The sequence below is a fragment of the Protopterus annectens genome, chromosome 2.part1 (assembly GCF_019279795.1).
Source record: "Protopterus annectens isolate FY-2018-M chromosome 2.part1, PAN1.0, whole genome shotgun sequence".
NCBI classification, from domain to species: Eukaryota; Metazoa; Chordata; order Ceratodontiformes; family Protopteridae; genus Protopterus; species Protopterus annectens.
The window spans coordinates 714,727,563-714,744,002 of NC_056729.1; the positions used below are offsets into that span (position 1 = coordinate 714,727,563).

Below are 16,440 nucleotides of genomic sequence, written 5' to 3' on the forward strand. Positions count from 1 at the left end.
TGAGTTTGTCCGTTTGTCCTTGCAAAGCTCTGGAACTAAGAGGCACATGCCTCACAGTCTGCATTCAGGTGTGTGACCCCTAAGCAATAAACACACAAGAAATGTGGGTCCTGTGGTGGTATTTTGTTGCTGCAGGCTGAGCACTTCTTAAACCCAGCAGCCTTGTCTGACATACTGGTGAAGAGAAAATAGGATCAACTACCAGGAAAAACTTGCCAAAAAACTCAGCCAATAATACAGCAACACTAGCATGATCAAGGAAAAATACCACTACCCCAACAACCAAAGCTATTAACATTAAGAAACCTTGGTAAAAAGGTATGTGGAAAAGAAATAAGAAGTTATGTACCTACCATAACGTTCCATGTTAGTTGTCTTCTTCTCGCCTTCTTTCTTGCTGGATGGGTTCAGAGCCGATCCTTGGCTCTGACTCGGCATACTACTAAAGCTCAAGAGCTATTTACTGGCTCAAGGCCTCCCCATATCCCACAATGCTAGGCGTCACATACCCAGATCTCGTTTGGCAGAGCTAACACCATGGAAAAAATTTTTTAAGGACACCTGTCCTAACTACAAGGTTTACCTACAGTACTAAAAACAGAGGAGGACGTAACCTAGATAAAACTCAGCCAGAGGAAGAAGGCCTCAAAAGGGATTCTTCTCGGTCTGTCCAAGCTAGGGGGATGGAGAGTGGGATGCAATTAAGAAGGCAAGAAGAAGACAACTAACATGAAACGTTATGGTAGGTACATAACTTCTTAATGTTAAGTTGTCTATCTCGCCTTCATTCTTGCTGGATGGGACAGCGTCCCTAGCACCTTAGCCCTGGGTGGCTCATCGGAACAGACTCTTGAGCACAGTGGAATCAAAATCAGCTCGACTCCTGGAGGCCATATCCAACTTACAATGTGAAATGAAAGTATGAGTAGTAGCCCATGTGGCTGCAGCACAAATAGATTCCATTGGTAGTCTTGCTTGAAAAGCTACTGACGTAGCTAACACTCTGGTGGAATGAGCTTTTGGTTTTGTAGGGAGTTCTTTATGTCTCGATTGATAAATCAAGGTGATAATAGAGGCCAACCACCTGGATAAGGTTACTTTAGAAACTGGCAGGCCCTGCTTGCCCTCAACATAGGATAGGAAGAGTTGGTCTGATTTTTTTGTTTGTTTAGTCCTATCCAAATAAAAACGTAATTGCCTGTGAACATCCAATTGGTGTAACTTTTGTTCAGCTCTGTTCGAATAGTTAGGAAAAAAGACAGGTAGATCAATAGCCTGATTCAGGTTTGTCTCAGAAGGAATTTTGGGCAGAAAAGAGGGATTAGTCCTAAGTGAAACTCTATCCTTGTGAAACACAAGATAAGGAGGACGAATACAGAGGGCTTGAAGTTCCGACACTCTCCTAGCTGAGGTGATGGCTACTAAGAAGAGAGTCTTCCAGGAGAGTAATTTTAAGGAACAGGAGGCCGCAGGTTCAAAGGGAGGGAGAATCAACAAAGTTAATATCAGGTTTAAATCCCACGGAGGCAGGGGATCTCTAATCGGGGGTCTAAGTAAAATAGACCCTTTAAGAAAGGCCTTACATAGTTTGTGGGACATGATGCTGGTTTCTGACAAGCCAGCGTGGAAATTAGCGATAGCAGCCAATTGGACCCTAATGGTGGCAGACGAGGATCCTGCTCGAAAAAGTTCTACTAAAAAATCTAGAACATGATGGACTGGGGCTGTAAAGGGGTCTATATTTCTAGCCTCCACCCAGAAAGAGAAACGTTTCCACTTACTAGCATAAGTCTTCCTGGTAGCAGTTTTGTGTGAAAAAAGGATGATTTCATGCACTGGCTGAGAAATATGTGGAAGCCTGGCTAAGGTCGGAAGTGGAGCAACCAAGCTGTGAGGTTGAGAGACTGAAGGGGTTGGTGCAGCCCGCCCGACTGATGGACCAAGAGGTCTGGCACTGGGTCCAGATTCCAAGGCTGCTCCAGCAGGTGACGATGTAGGAATGGGAACCAAATTTGTTGAGGCCAGTAAGGGGCAATGAGGATCATCCTGGATCCCAATGCGGTTGCTTTCTGAATTAATTTGGGAATCAAGGGAAAAGGTGGGAATGCATACAGAAGACCCCGGGGCCAATCGTGAACTAGAGCATCTCTGGGGGAGTGGCCGGGGAGGGGGAAGAGAGTGAAGAAATCTTCACACTTGGTGTTGAGAGTGGTTGTGAAAAGGTCACAGCAAGGTTGACCCCATCTGCGGAAAATTTTGTCTGCTACTAACTGATTGAGAGACCACTCGTGAGGCATGAGAATAGCTCTGCTTAGCTTGTCCGCTATGACGTTGGACTTCCCGGGGATGTGCGTTGCTATCAGAAACCGTTGAGAGGAGATCGCCCACTGCCAGAGTCTGAGTGCTTCTCGACACAAGGGATAGGACCTGGTTCCGCCCAGCTTGTTGATGTACCACACTACAGACATACTGTCTGTGTGAATTGCAATAGTCCTGGTGGGTAGAGAGTCCTGAAGAGCTTGCAAAGCTAAAAGTACCGCTCTCATCTCCAAGACGTTTATGTGCAGGTGGTACTCTAGAGGTTGTCAAGTGCCCTGGACAATCCTGCCCTGAAAGTGCCCCACCCGATCAGAGAGGCATCCGTTGTCACCGTGGCAACAGGAGAAGGAAAAACAAACGGTCTGCCCTGAAGAACTTGAGAGGAGACCATCCACCAAGAAAGGTGGTCTTTGCAATGATTGGGTGATTATTATGTTGTGAGACTTCGGAAGCTGTTGAAATGACCATTGGGCAAAAAGCATCCATTGAAGAATCCGCATGTGAAAACGAGCCAGGGGAAGTAATGTGATTGTTGCTGCCATGAGACCCAAAGTTTTCAGTACAAATCTGGCCTGAATTCTCTTGCACTGTAGTAAGGTCTGGACATGTCGGCGAATGTCTGATACTCTTTCTAAGGGAAGTTTTGCCGACAGCTCTTTTGTATTTAGTCTTGCGCCTATAAAGATTATAGATTGACAAGGTGACAATGCAGACTTTTCGAAGTTTATAGAGATACCTAGCTCAGAGCAAGTTTGGATGGTATAATCCCTGGCTCGTAGTAGCTGATGCCTGGTGGAAGCAGTCAGGAGCCAGTCGTCTAGATATGGAAACACCTGGAATCCTCGCCGTCTCAGGTGAGCCGTAACCACTGCCATGCATTTGGTGAACACCCTGGGGGCTGTGGTGAAACCAAAGGGTAGGGCTCTGAATTGATAGTGACTGGCTTCCAGCCGGAAGCGGAGAAACCTTCTGGAGCGTCTGTCCATTTTGATATGGTAGTACGCATCCCGAAGGTCTATGGAGCACATCCAATTGTCCTGACCCATAAAGGGTAGAATGGACTGAAGCGTGACCATCCGGAACTTCATTCTTTGAACAGATTTGTTTAACCTGCTGAGATCCAAAATGCGTCTCCAGTCCCCTGTCTTTTTTGGTACCAAAAAGAACTTGGAGTAAATCCCGGATCCTTGCTGGTCTGCTGGGACTGGCTGGATGGCCCTTTTTCTTAGCAGTTTTGAAATTTCTAGTACTGCTTGTTCCCTTAGACCGGGTGGAACATCTGGAAGGGACCTGTTTGCTTGTACAGGGGTGTGGACAAAGGGGATTTTGTAACCCTTGGATATGATAGACCGTACCCATTTGTCTTGTGTGAGGAGTTGCCAGGCTTCTGGGTACAGTGACAATCTTCCCCCGACTGCCTCCGAAGGTGGACAGTCGGGCAGCCTCTCAGGGGTGCTGAAAGGGTTTGTCAGAGAAAGATTCTCTGCTACCTTGATTTTGCGGACCCCCTCTGCCCCTCGGGCAGCATCTATTATTGTTCCCTCCTCTGCCCCTGGAGGGGAACTCGCCACGTGTGTCAGGCACGACTCTCTGGGGTTTCCGAAAAGTACAGTTTTGTACCTACCATAAATGTAGATGTTCGAGTGTTCACCCTGCTGCAGTCATCACACTTGGGTTATCCTGTCGTCAGGCGGTCCCGCAGTCGACCGGATTTCCAAAGTCTTGGTCCGACGTCGGTTGCTGTCGCTTCATCCCTGATGTCAGTGCGCCAGGGGTACATATATTGCAACCGACGCCATTTTCTTCAATTTTTCTTGCCCCAGATGTCAGGTGCCCCCAAAAGGGTGATCAGAATTTGTACCAAATGGTGTGAACACTGCACAAACACAAAATCCCTTCAGCTATAAGCAAATACATCAGTAAGGCATAGCAGAGATTTAGCCAGTAGATCAGAGGGGATGGAGAGAGGGTAACCTGGACTGCAGCAGGGTGAACACTCGAACATCTACATTTATGGTAGGTACAAAACTGTACTATGTTCATCGTGTTACCCTGCTGCAGTCATCACACTTGGGTAGAATCCCAAAGCTAAGGTAGGGGGGAGGTATCATAGAGGGTTAGTGGAGGCAATGAGGCCCTGCAGAACTGCAGTGGCGAAGCCCGCCCTGGACTTAGAATAAAGAGGTAAGTGATAGTGTTTGGTGAAGGTGTGTACAGAACTCCAAGTTGCAGCTTCTAAAATTTCCTTGGTAGGAACCCCCCTTAGAAAGGCTGTAGAGGTAGCTGTTGCCCTGGTAGAGTGGGATCTAATGGTAGGAGGAACTGGTTTCCCATGATGGGTATAACAGAACCGTATGCAATGGCCTATCCATTTAGAAATGGTTTGCTTGGATATAGGCCTCCCTTGAGTAGCTGTAGCATGGGATACAAAGAGCTGGTCAGTTTTTTCTGAAAGCCTTAGTTTTATCCAGGTAGTAACGAAGCTGCCTGTGAATGTCCAAGGAATGCAGGAGTCTCTCACCTTTATTCTGTGGATTGGGGAAGAAAGTGGGTAGGTGGATGGTTTGATTTAAAGCTACACTGGAAACCACCTTAGGCATAAAGGAAGGATTAGTTCATAGAGACACTCTGTCTTGATGAAAAATGAGGAAAGGTTCCACTGCCACTAGTGCCTGTAATTCTGAGACTCTCCTAGCTGAAGTTATTGCCAGGAGCAGGGCAGTCTTCCAAGATAGGAACTGAAGGTCTGCAGAGAAAGCTGGTTCAAAGGGAGGTAACGTTAGTTTTTCCAGAACAAAGTTGAGGTCCCATGTTGGTGTAGGAGCTCTTCTAGGTGGTCTAATGTTTTTTGCCCCTCTGAGGAACTGCCTTAGAAGAGGATTTGAAAATAAAGGTGGATTCGTGTCATAGTGAGCTGAAATAGCTGAAACATGGATTTTAATTGAGGAAAAGGAAAGTCATTTGTGCAACATCTCAGCTAAATACTGTAGAATGTGAGGCATGTGAGGTTGAGTTGTGTCTTGGCCTTTAGCTTGGTTCCAGGCACAAAACCTTTTCCATTTGTCCGAGTAAGCCTTCCTGGTGCTTGGCCTCCTGGCTTCCAGAATAACATCCAGAACTGCTTGTGAAAGAGGAGCTGGTTGGATGTTTAATAGATTTGCCATGCAGCCAGATTTAAGGTTTTGAGCTGGCTGTGTAGAATCTGTTTGTTTTGTTGCGTGAGCAAATGGGGTATTTGAGGCAATATCCATGGTGGGCTGTGAGCCATATTCTTCAGTAGCGGGTACCAGTGCTGGCATGGCCAGTCTGGGGCTATGAGAATCAGTCGTGGTTTTTCCTTTTTGACCTTCAAAAGAACCTTTGTGAGAAGAGGTAATGAAGGAAAGGCATATGCTGTCAGGTTTTTCCAACTGAAGGAGAGAGCGTCCACTTTCCAAGCTTGATGGTGGAATGTCCTTGTACAAAATTTTGTCAGTTGGTAGTTTTGAGGGCTGGCAAACAGGTCTATATTTGGAAGGCCCCATTTTTGAGTTATCATTGTAATTATTTGTGGGTCTAGTTGCCACTCGTGAGTATCTTTGATGTTTCTGCTTAGGTCGTCTGCCAATGTGTTTTTCTGTCCTGGCAGGAACTGAGCTTGTAACTGGACTTGGTAGGCCAGAGCTGTGTTCCGTAAGATCATTGCTTGTCTGCAAAGACGGTAGGAATGTGTGCCCCCTTGTTTGTTTATGTACCACATTACTGTGGTGTTGTCCGTCTTTATTGCAAGTTGTCCTGGATGGAGTAGATCCTTGAAGGCTGTCAGAGCTTTCTGTACAGCTAGCATCTCTTTTTGATTTAAGTGCAGTTTTCTTTGTTCTGCAGTCCATAGGCCTTGAATGCATTGACCTGCCATGTGTGCCCCCCAGGCATAGTCTGAAGCATCTGTTTTGATAGTTTGCCTGGTTGGGGGCAAGGTGAAAGGCTGACCCTTGTTGAGGTGACATGCCTGTGTCCACCATAGAAATTCCCGTTGAAGGCAGGGAATGAGAGTATCATTGTGTCCAAGCTGTGGCTGTGTTGAGACCATACGCTTTTTAAGTACCACTGTAATTTCCTCATATGCACTTTTGCAAATGGTATTATCAGTATGCAAGATGCCATGAAGCCCAAAGCCTGCAGAATTTTTCTTGCAGTTAATTGGGTCTTTGCTGCCATTGTCTTGAAATATTGAGTCAGTTGTAGTTGCTTGTCTGGTGTAAGATAAGCCTTCTGGGCCATTGTGTCCAAGATGGCACCCAGGAATGTCATTTTTTGTGAGGGTACTAGTTTTGACTTCTTTTCGTTTACTGTGTACCCAGACAATTTAGGAGATCCTTCACAAAAGCCAGATAATGTAAGAGAATGTCTTTGCTTTCTGCTTGGATGAGGCAGTCGTCCAAGTATGGATATATTTGAATTCCTCTTTGTCTGCAGTATGCAATTACTGATGCCAGGCATTTTGTGAAAACTCTGGGCGCAGTAGATAAGCCAAAGGGCAGTGCAGAGAATTGGTAATGGGTTGAACCTGCAATGAAAAGGAGGTATCTTCTGCAACTTTGTCTGATAGGGACATGCAGGTATGCCTCCTTGAGGTCCAATGTTACTAGCCATGCTTCCTTGCCCAACATGGGAAGTAGCTGCTGTAGTGTTAGCATCTTGAATTTGGGAACTTGTAAGTAAGTGTTTAGAATTGAAAGGTCCAGAATTGGTCTCCAAGCATTGTCCTTTCTGGGTACTAGAAAGAGCCTTGAGTAAAATCCTTGGCCTTGCTCTCGAGTCGGTACCCGTTGAATGGTTCTCATGGCCATGAGAGCTGTAATTTGTTTTTGTGCCTCTGCCGATTGATTTTGTGGCAGGTTTGGCATTCCTCTTTTCATTGTCAAGGTGTGAAAGTGGAATCTGTATCCTCGTAAAATTATGTCTAGGACCCATTTGTCCTTTGTGACCATGTGCCAGTTGTCTGCAAAAAGTGCTAGTTTTCCCCCCAAGGGGGCTGTCAAAAGAGTTTTGCTTGGCCAGCTGAGGTGCAAGTCATTGAGTTTGCCTTCTGGTGGGTTGAGACCTGTCTTCTCCTCCCTTCTGGGTTGTAGTGCCCCATTGGCGAGGTTTATACTGGGCTTGTGGTTGTCCTCTGCCCCTTCGGCGCCTGTATTTACCCCTCTGAGGTCTGTCAGTGGCTGGAAAGGACCAATTTTTTGTTGGCCAGTTTCTGCTGAAGCGAGGGGGTTGAACTTGTAGGAAATCTTTGACTGTTTGCATTGATTTCGCCTTATCTTCCATTTTCTTTAAAACTTCTTCTGCTTTAACTCCAGAAAGAACATCCTGCTGTAAGGGAACATCTAGTAGTTTTGCTTTAACATGATCAGGCAGACTTTGTTCCTTTAGCCAAGCATGCCTATGTATAACCAATCCAGTGACAGCTGCTCTGCAGGAGGCCTCCAAAGAATCAAACCCACATTGTAAGGTATGTTTGCCCACCTGCTCAGTGGCGTGCAACAAATACTGTACTTCTTTCAATTCAGATTGTTGGGGGAGGGAGGTTATCTTTTGTTTTAACTGAGAGATTAGAAATTGCTGATACTTAAGCATATGAAATTGACAATTTAGTGCCCTCATAGCTAATGTGGCTGAGGTGTAAACCTTGTTCCCCACCTGTCTAGTGCTCTGGAATCCCTCTCAGAAGGTACTGGGTTTTTAGCCATGGAAGCCTTAGCCCCCTTGGGACCCTGGGAGATAGTCTCTGGGTCAGCTACTGGGCTTTTGTAAAGAAATCTGTGAGAATCAGGTACTCTGTAGTATCTGCTAGGCTTAGCTGGAGCAGGAGGAAGAGAGCCTGGGTTGAAACTGGATTCTAAATAGACATCATCCACAATGTCCAAAACAGGTGGGATGGCAAGAGGTCTGTGTTGGGGGAGTAAAAAAACTCCCTGAGCCTTTTCTTGGAATCAGAGTAGTCCTGACCTTCCCAGTGAAAATGCTCCCTCATAGTGTGTAAGGTTTCCCAAAAAGAGTAGTCTTCAGGAGGGGAAGCTGAGGGAATAGAGGCCTCAGCATCAGAATCTTCATAAGGAGAGAAGGAATAGTCTTGGTCCTCCGAGGAATCCGAAGAAATAGACAGTTGCTCAGAGGAAGCAGAATCTTCCTCTTGTCTAGGCCTTTTGTCAGGAGGGGGCTGTGAACCCCTGATAAGAGAAATCAAATCTTCAGCCATTTTGAGCATCTGTTTCTTAGGCATAGGGCCTTGAACAGGAGACTGAAGTGTAGTCTTTTTAGATTTAGAAGGAGTCTTCGACTTAGAAAACGTTTTGACTGTGAGAGTCGTCGGTCTGAAAATGCCTTCAGAAACCGATGGCGTTTCAGAAGCACCGACGTCCTTAGAAGGTAAATAGTCGGAAGGGCCTGAAGTAAAAGGCTGCGTCGGCCTAGTACATTCAGTCAAAATATCTGTAGCGGTCTCGGGTTCCAGAACTGCGGTAGTCAGGGGCTGCGTCGGAGCCTCACTGAGAACCGGAGAACCGGGGACCGGATCAACCGAGGCCTCGGAATCTGGTTTAGGCCTGGGTTGTCGGTCCTTATCCCTACGCTTTTTGTGCACGCCGGTAGTCGGTAGCTCCGATGGCATGTTATAGTTAAATTTTCTACCAAAATAGTGTCGTGCAAAATCAAATCGTCTTTTAATAGTACGCTTATTAAACCTAGCACAAAATCGACAAGAAGTGACGTCGTGATCAGGGCCTAGGCAAGGTATGCAGTAAGAATGAAAATCCTTATGAGGTATTTGCTTCCCACAAGAAATGCAATTGTTAACTTTTTCTGACATTGGTCTGAGGCAAGAAAAGTTTCCCCAACGGGGTACTTAGCTTTATAGAAGACTTCGGTCTGAAATTCGAATTCGACAATCTCAGGAGTCGGCCGACCGGCACTTGCGAACTGCTTCTGCTTCGGGCACCGCGCGGCAAGAAAGACTGAAGAAAATGGCATCGGTTGCAATATATGTAACCCTGGTGCACTGACGTCAGGGATGAAGCGATAGCAACCGACGTCGGACCAAGACTTTGGAAATCCGGCCGACTGCGGGACCACCTGACGACAGGATAACCCAAGTGTGATGACTGCAGCAGGGTAACACGATGAACATCCACATTTTTCCACTCTTCTGACATTTAGGGTATGGTCTAGAGGGAGTAGAAAAACGGACTCCCACGACAGAGAGAGTATTGCCTTCCTGCTCACACCTGGTACGGGTATCCTTCACCTGTGGTCCAAACAGAGCCGAACCATCGAAGGGGGTATTGGTGAAGGACGCCTTAAAGGGGTCAGCAAAATTACATAACCGCATCCAAGCATGCCTTCTCAAAGCTACGCCTGTACCTGCGACCCTACTCGCCCCATCGGCTGCATAAGAAATGAGCCGCATGGAGGAGTTGAATATAGAGTTAAGGGTCGCCAGCTGGGAGTTAATCTTATCCTGAAACCCCGCAGCTGATGGATCCTGAAGTGTATCACCCAGTTCCTTGAGAAGATCCCTCTGAAGGCGGGTGAAATGGCACAGATAATTCAGCAACCGCATGGAAAAAGTCACTGAAGAAAACATCCACTTCCCGTACCTGTCCATTGTCCTAGATTCTTTATTAGGTGGATGGATAGGCATCGAAGGGTCAGCCAACTCCTTCTTAGTGGCTGCTGCCACCACCATGGCATCAACAGGGACACCTTTTGTCAGAAATTGTTTGTCGGATGGGGCTGTAATAAACTTAGTGGGCCTGCAGGGAGCTGGTTCCACTGTGTCCGGGGCTGTCCACGCCTTTCGAGCCACCACTTTCATGAGCGGGTCGAAAGGTGGAGACACCCAGGAGGTGGAAGGGCAAGAACCAAACGCGTTCAGGTACACCGACTCGTCCTCGGAAGGGTTAAGTGCAGTCCAGTTTCCCCTTTGCCTAAGGATCTCTAGCATGTCTGAAAAGGAGACATCCTCAGAGGGGGACCTTGGGGACCCTTCTGAGGATCCTCCAAGTCAGTATCGGACGTGACTGACTCGGGGGAGTCGACACGTTTCCTCTTACATTTTCTCTTCTGAGGGGGCTCCTCTGAATGATCAGGGGAGGCCTTGGAAGAGGAAGATACGCCCAATGGGGTGACCTGGAGCGTCTGTTCTCCACGCTTGGGGTCAGGAGGGTGGACAGAGACCGATGCAGGCACCATGGGGGGAGGAGCCGAATGGGCCGATCGTAGAGCCGACACAGGAGTCAGCACACTCCTCATGACCTCGAAGGGGCCCCTATTGGGCATAGCAGAGGGTCCCAGCTCCGAAGAGATGTGAACCCCTCCCGGCACTGAGAGGGACCGCTCCGAGGCCGATGTCGGGGCCGAGCTCACCTGCGCCAAAGCCCCGAGAGGGAGAATGGGGTCAGACAGGGGTCCGATGCCACCCGCCCCCTCGGAGCCAACGAGGGAGTCTCGGCGCCGAGATCCCTCTAAGGAAGGAACCAATGAAGAGATCGGAGCCGACGAAGGAGCCGAAAGGTGTGGTATCGGCTCCGACGCTTCCAAGATTCGAGCCCCAACCAGCTCCAGCTCCGAACACAAAAGGGGAGTCGGAGGAGGAACTGTTGAAGACACTGGGATAGCCACAGTCTGTCGAGAAGGGCTGGTTAACATCTTGGCCAGCGCCTCCAAATTAAGTAGTCTACTGACCATCCTCTCTAAGTCATGGTCGGATAACCTGGAAGACTGAGAGGAATGGGACCTATGGCTCTATTCCGACTGCAGCAACGGTGACCTCGGAGCCGAGCGAACCGATTCTAGGGAAGGGGACCTAGAACGTTTCCGGCCTAATGACGGTTCCGACATTAAAGTCAGAGCCGATAGAGGTCTAGAGGTGTCGGCCCCAGCTGGAGCCGACGAAGAGGCAGATGCCCAGCCCGGTGACGGCTCCGAACTGGGAGCAGACAGCTTGGCGGGCTTTGAGGATTTCCCCGACTGAGGCTTCGCAGGGGATCCCTCTGTCTTGAGTAGGCTTCTCAAGATGAGTTTATTCCTACGCTCCTGCAGGACTCTCGGGCTGAAGGCATGACAGACCGAACAGGAGTCCTGCAGGTGTAGGGAACCCAAGCAGTACACGCAAGAAGTGTGACCGTCTGTCAGAGACATCTTCTGATGCACGAGTCACACTTCTTGAAGCCTGAAACTTTGGTATCTTTGGACATACTGGACCGAGGATACCAAAGAGAGAAAAAAATTGTAACATTAGTGCTTAAACCAGACACACAGACACAGTCACATGCCCGCACTAGATAAGTTAACAGTAGTGAGTAGAAAAAAACTATCACAAACACCCACACTTACTAAAAATAACTACAACAATCTAAATAAAAATTATAAGGCTAAACACTACACCTATAGGGGGGGGTTAGCCGGGGGGGGGGGACTCTCTAACAGAAAATGAGTTTCCTAAGTGGGACAAACTAGGGGATACCAGTACAAATACACTAAAAGTTAAGACAATCTAAGTCTAAGAAAATAACAGTTAAATTAGCTGAAAAAGATAAAAAAGGATCAATACGACCTGAGCCAGTAAAAAAACGCAACCTCGTAGCTGAAGCGGCAAACGAGATCAGGGTATCTGACGCCTAGCATTGTGGGATATGGGGAAGCCTCGAGCCAGTAAATAGCTCTCGAGCTTTAGTAGTATGCCGAGTCGGAGCCGAGGATCGGCTCCGAACCCATACAGCAAGAATGAAGGCGAGATAGACAACTTAACATCACAGTACAGCAGAGGGAAAAACAAACTTTTTTAAAAGGAGAATATAAGTCAAAAGGGAGCTATGAGATAGAATAAAAACAGAAGTTATGTACTCACCATAACATTCCATCCATGTTGTCCATTTTCATTCTTCAACTTATGGGTTCAGATCCGATCCCTCGGATATGACTCTGCTGTTGCAAAAGCTTGTGGCAACTAGAAAACTCTTGCACTACTCCCTTACTCACAATGCACCAACCACAAGTACCTCAGATCTTGTTTGGTAACAACAGCAGAAAAACTACTGCAGTTACATAGAGAAGAGACAATATCTGGAGTTATGAGCCAAGGAAGTGTCATATTTAAAAACACTCACTCTTCCAGAAGTATTTAGGGGCAGGGGGTTGGTGGGAGGGGAGTTTAGGAAGAATGAAAATGGATATCACAGATGGAATGTTATGGTGAGTACATAACTTCTTTAGCTGATGTTTTCAATTTTAATTCTGTCCTCAACGCATGGGACAGAGTCCCCAGGTATGTAAATCCCTGGGTGGACTCAAGAAAGGATATTTCTGAGTACCACTGAAGCAATGATGCCTTATGCCTGGAGATCATATCCAATTTGTAATGAGTAACAAAGGTATGGGGAGTAGCCCAAGTTGCTACTGCACAAATGTTGCCCATAAAAGCTCTAGAAAAGAAGACTGATGAAGCAGCCATGGCTCTATTTGAATAAGTCCATAATGGTTTTGATAAGGTAATGCCCAATTTGTTAGGTTTGCAAGGGTGGTGTCTACCATTGGAGTTGCCCCCTTGGAGAACCTCCTCCATGTGTGTCCTGGAAAGGACCCCTGGGACTTTTTGAATCACATTCTCCCAGTACCTCATTGATTCCTGGAGAAGGATCTTTGAGGTGTGGAAAAACGTATTCCCATGGCAGACAGGGTCTTTCCATCCTATTCATACCTGGATAATGTGTCTTTAACTTTGGGGCCAAACAAAGATGTACTGTTGGAAATGCTGGAACCCCCTGCCCTTGAGGTTCCTTTGGTCATGTGTGAAATTAGCCTCATAGATGAACTGGAAAGGGACTGCAAGGTAGCCAACTGAGAAGTGACAGATGCCTGTACCTCATCAGAAATGGATCCTGAAAGTGTATCAGTGAGTTCCCTAATTAAGTCTCTCCCTAACCTGGGGAAATGTGCCAAATAGTTCAGAGAACATAAGGCGAAGGTCGCTGAAGTACTGGTATGCTTCCCAAACCAGTACATCACCCAAGAATCCTTGTTTAGTGGAAGAACAGTAGAACTCTGGCGAGTTCCTTCTTAGTGGCAGATGCCATCATCAACAGCTCTGTGCCTTCTGGTGCCGTCATGATTTTGCGAAGTCTCCTGGGGATTAGTTCAATGGTGTCCGGGCTCTTCCATGCCTGCTGAGAGATCAACTCAATGAGCTCACTGGCAGGCGGAGTCACCCAGGAGGTAGATGGGCCAGTACCAAATGCCTCCACGAATACAGACTCCCTGGACGAAGGGTTGCTGGACTTCCAGCCACTTCTCTGCTTCAGGATTTCAGGGATTTCTCTGAACTAGGCATCTTCAGCAGGTGACCATGGGGATCCTTCATCTTCATCACAGTTTGTATCTTCTGTGAGTGACTCCTTTCGGGATTCTAAGTGCTTCCTCTTGCACATTCTCTTCTTAGGGACCTCCTCAGTGGGTTCATAGGTTGGTACTACGCTATCGGCCCTAGGGCCTATACAAACCTAGCCATAACAATTCCCAGGATATTTTTCCCACAATATTTATTTCTCTGGACCCCTGTCTAGCAGGGTGACTGACATGATCCCTGGGGTGAATTTCCTATCTCCCATCCAGTCATCAAGGTTCCTTTTGAAGAGGGCCAAGGAGGCTCTTTCTTTGACATGTATGGGCAGTTTATTCCATGTTATGGGGAGTCTCTGGGTCAGGAACCTATCCCTCCAGCATGTTTTGTTCATTGTGATGACAACGTTTAGATCCCTGGAGCGTGTGGCTCTGAGGGATTGGGATTTCTTTAAGTGGAGCATGTCCAACAGCTCAGGGTTTGACGTGGCCTTGTATGTTTAGCAGAGATCGCCTCTGAGTAGACGATATGCCACAGAGTATAGCTGGAGTTTTTTAAGGCAGTCAGCATATGGCATCTGCTTTAGGTCTGTGATTCTTTTAGTGAGGTATTTCTGTGGCCTTTTCAGCTGTTGCAGATGTCTTGTGGGGTACATACCAAATAGGGCATTATACTCTATAATGGGTCTAATGAGGGATGAGTACAGTGGGACAATGACCTCCATTTTTCTGGATGAAAAGCCCTTAGTGATGAGGTGTGCCACATAGAAGGATTTCCTGACTGTTGTGGTGATGTGGTTATCGAAAGTGAGACCAGTGTCCACCTGTGTCCCTACATCTCTCATCACACTTTCGATGTTTAGTGTACTGCCACCTATGTGGCAATTCATGGGTACATGCTTTTTTCCAAAGGGGATAACTATACATTTCTTGGCATTAAGCATGAGCTCATGGCTCTGACACCAGGCATCTGTTTCTGTAAGGCCCTTTTGTAGAATATCCACATAATTTGGGGATTCAATAATGGCGCCCAGTTTGCAGTCATCTGCGAACTTTGTTAGCCGAGTCCCTTAGTGTTGGCCTGTACTTCAGAGAAGTAGATGCCAAACAAGAGCGGTCCCAGGACTGAACCCTGAGGTACTCCACTTGTCACTTGTCTGGAGCTGGATTTGGAGTCGGCTACTTTTACAGTCTGGGTTCTGTCAGTAAACCAGTTGGCAACCCATCGAGTGACATAGGGATTTATGCCCAGCTTAGTAAGTTTATCTATGATTCCAGAGTGGTGGATGGTGTCGAAGGCCTTGGCGAGGTCCAGATAGGCTGTGTGGACCGCCTTACCCTTGTCCACAGCTCTGGAGACTGGTTCGAAGAAGTCAATCAGGTTCAGGAAACAAGATTGGCCCTTCACAAACCCAAACTGGGTGGGATCCAGTGTTTGAAGGTTGCCAATGTCTTTGTTTATAAGTTCCATGATAATGCGTTCCATTCCCTTGCAGATCAGGCTCATCAGACTGATGGGACGGTAGTTCCCGGGATCCAAGGGGATCCCCCCTTGTGGAGTGGGATAACTGTAGCTGTGCACCACTCAGTGGGCATGAAGCCTGAGGTGAGGCTATGATTAAACATGACACTTAGGTGAGGTACCAGTTAATTTTGTAATTCATGTAGTACACAGCCTGGGATGTCATCTGGTCCCATGGATGCTGTATTCTTAGCTTTGGAGAGTGCGGTTTCTACCTGCGTAGCCGTGATTACCGGAATTTGGCAATCTTTTGGTATTGAGATGGGCCCTTTAGGGGGTGAGAGGAGGGTGAAGTTGGCACTAAATCGATCTGCCAGGATACTGGCAATATCCTTGGGATCAGTATATTTAATGCCATTCTGTTGAAGCTCAGAGCAGATCTGAGCATTGCCATTTAGATTTTTGACATAACTATAGAATGCCTTGTGGTTGTATTTGGATGCTCTAGGGAGGTACCAGAAGAGATCAGAACACCCTGCTGGCAAGCCTAGGGTTTTGGTACCAGCTGTTCCTGTGGAGAGGACAGATGAGACTCCAGGAAAGAGATCACAAGCTTGCAGACTCAGGATATGAGGGGAAGGGAACCATATTTGCTATGGAAGCAGACAAGGCTCTCTCCATGACCTCAAAGGTAGACCCCCACCATAGAGAAAGAGGACCCAAGATCCACAAGGGCAAGCCTTTGGACCATAGTCTCTCCCTGCTTCAAGGAGACCTCCTCCAAGGCTGAAGAAAGAGCAGAACTAACCCATGCCAATGCCCCGAGGTGTACAGACGGCTGCGAAAACTTTGGAGTCGATTGTGACACCCCAGATCCCACAGGGTAACCCCAGCTCCAAGAGCTCTCTGGATTCAATGTAACCGAAAAGCTTAGAGCAAGCTTTGGATCAGAGAATAAAGAAATTCTCAGATCTGATGCAAATGGGCCGAGATGACTCAGATCCGATAACTCCAAGACTGAGCAGTGAGTCAGAGGAGGAACTTGTAAACGGGATGTAGTGGGTGGTCGGATCACCTGACCTAGAGGGATAGGAGCAGACAGGATGCCTGACATGCTCTACACTGAGAGAATTTTTCTCACTAACCTCTCCACATCTTCTTCATTAAGGCTCCTGGAAGAGTGAGTGCACTAAGGAAGGAGACCTAGGCATCTCCAAAAAAGGAGAAGGGACCCTGGGAGGAACAGGGTCCACCGAGGGAGAGTATTGAGTCCTTGGAAGGGGCTTCAACTC

General features: G+C 47.4%; 1 protein-coding gene across 1 annotated transcript in view; it reads right to left on the minus strand.

Moving 5' to 3' along the window:
* The window catches only part of MAP9 (microtubule associated protein 9), a 1,126,417-nt gene that overhangs the window by 504,836 nt on the left and 605,141 nt on the right, over nucleotides 1-16,440 (minus strand). The gene's annotated exons all lie outside the window — the stretch shown is intronic.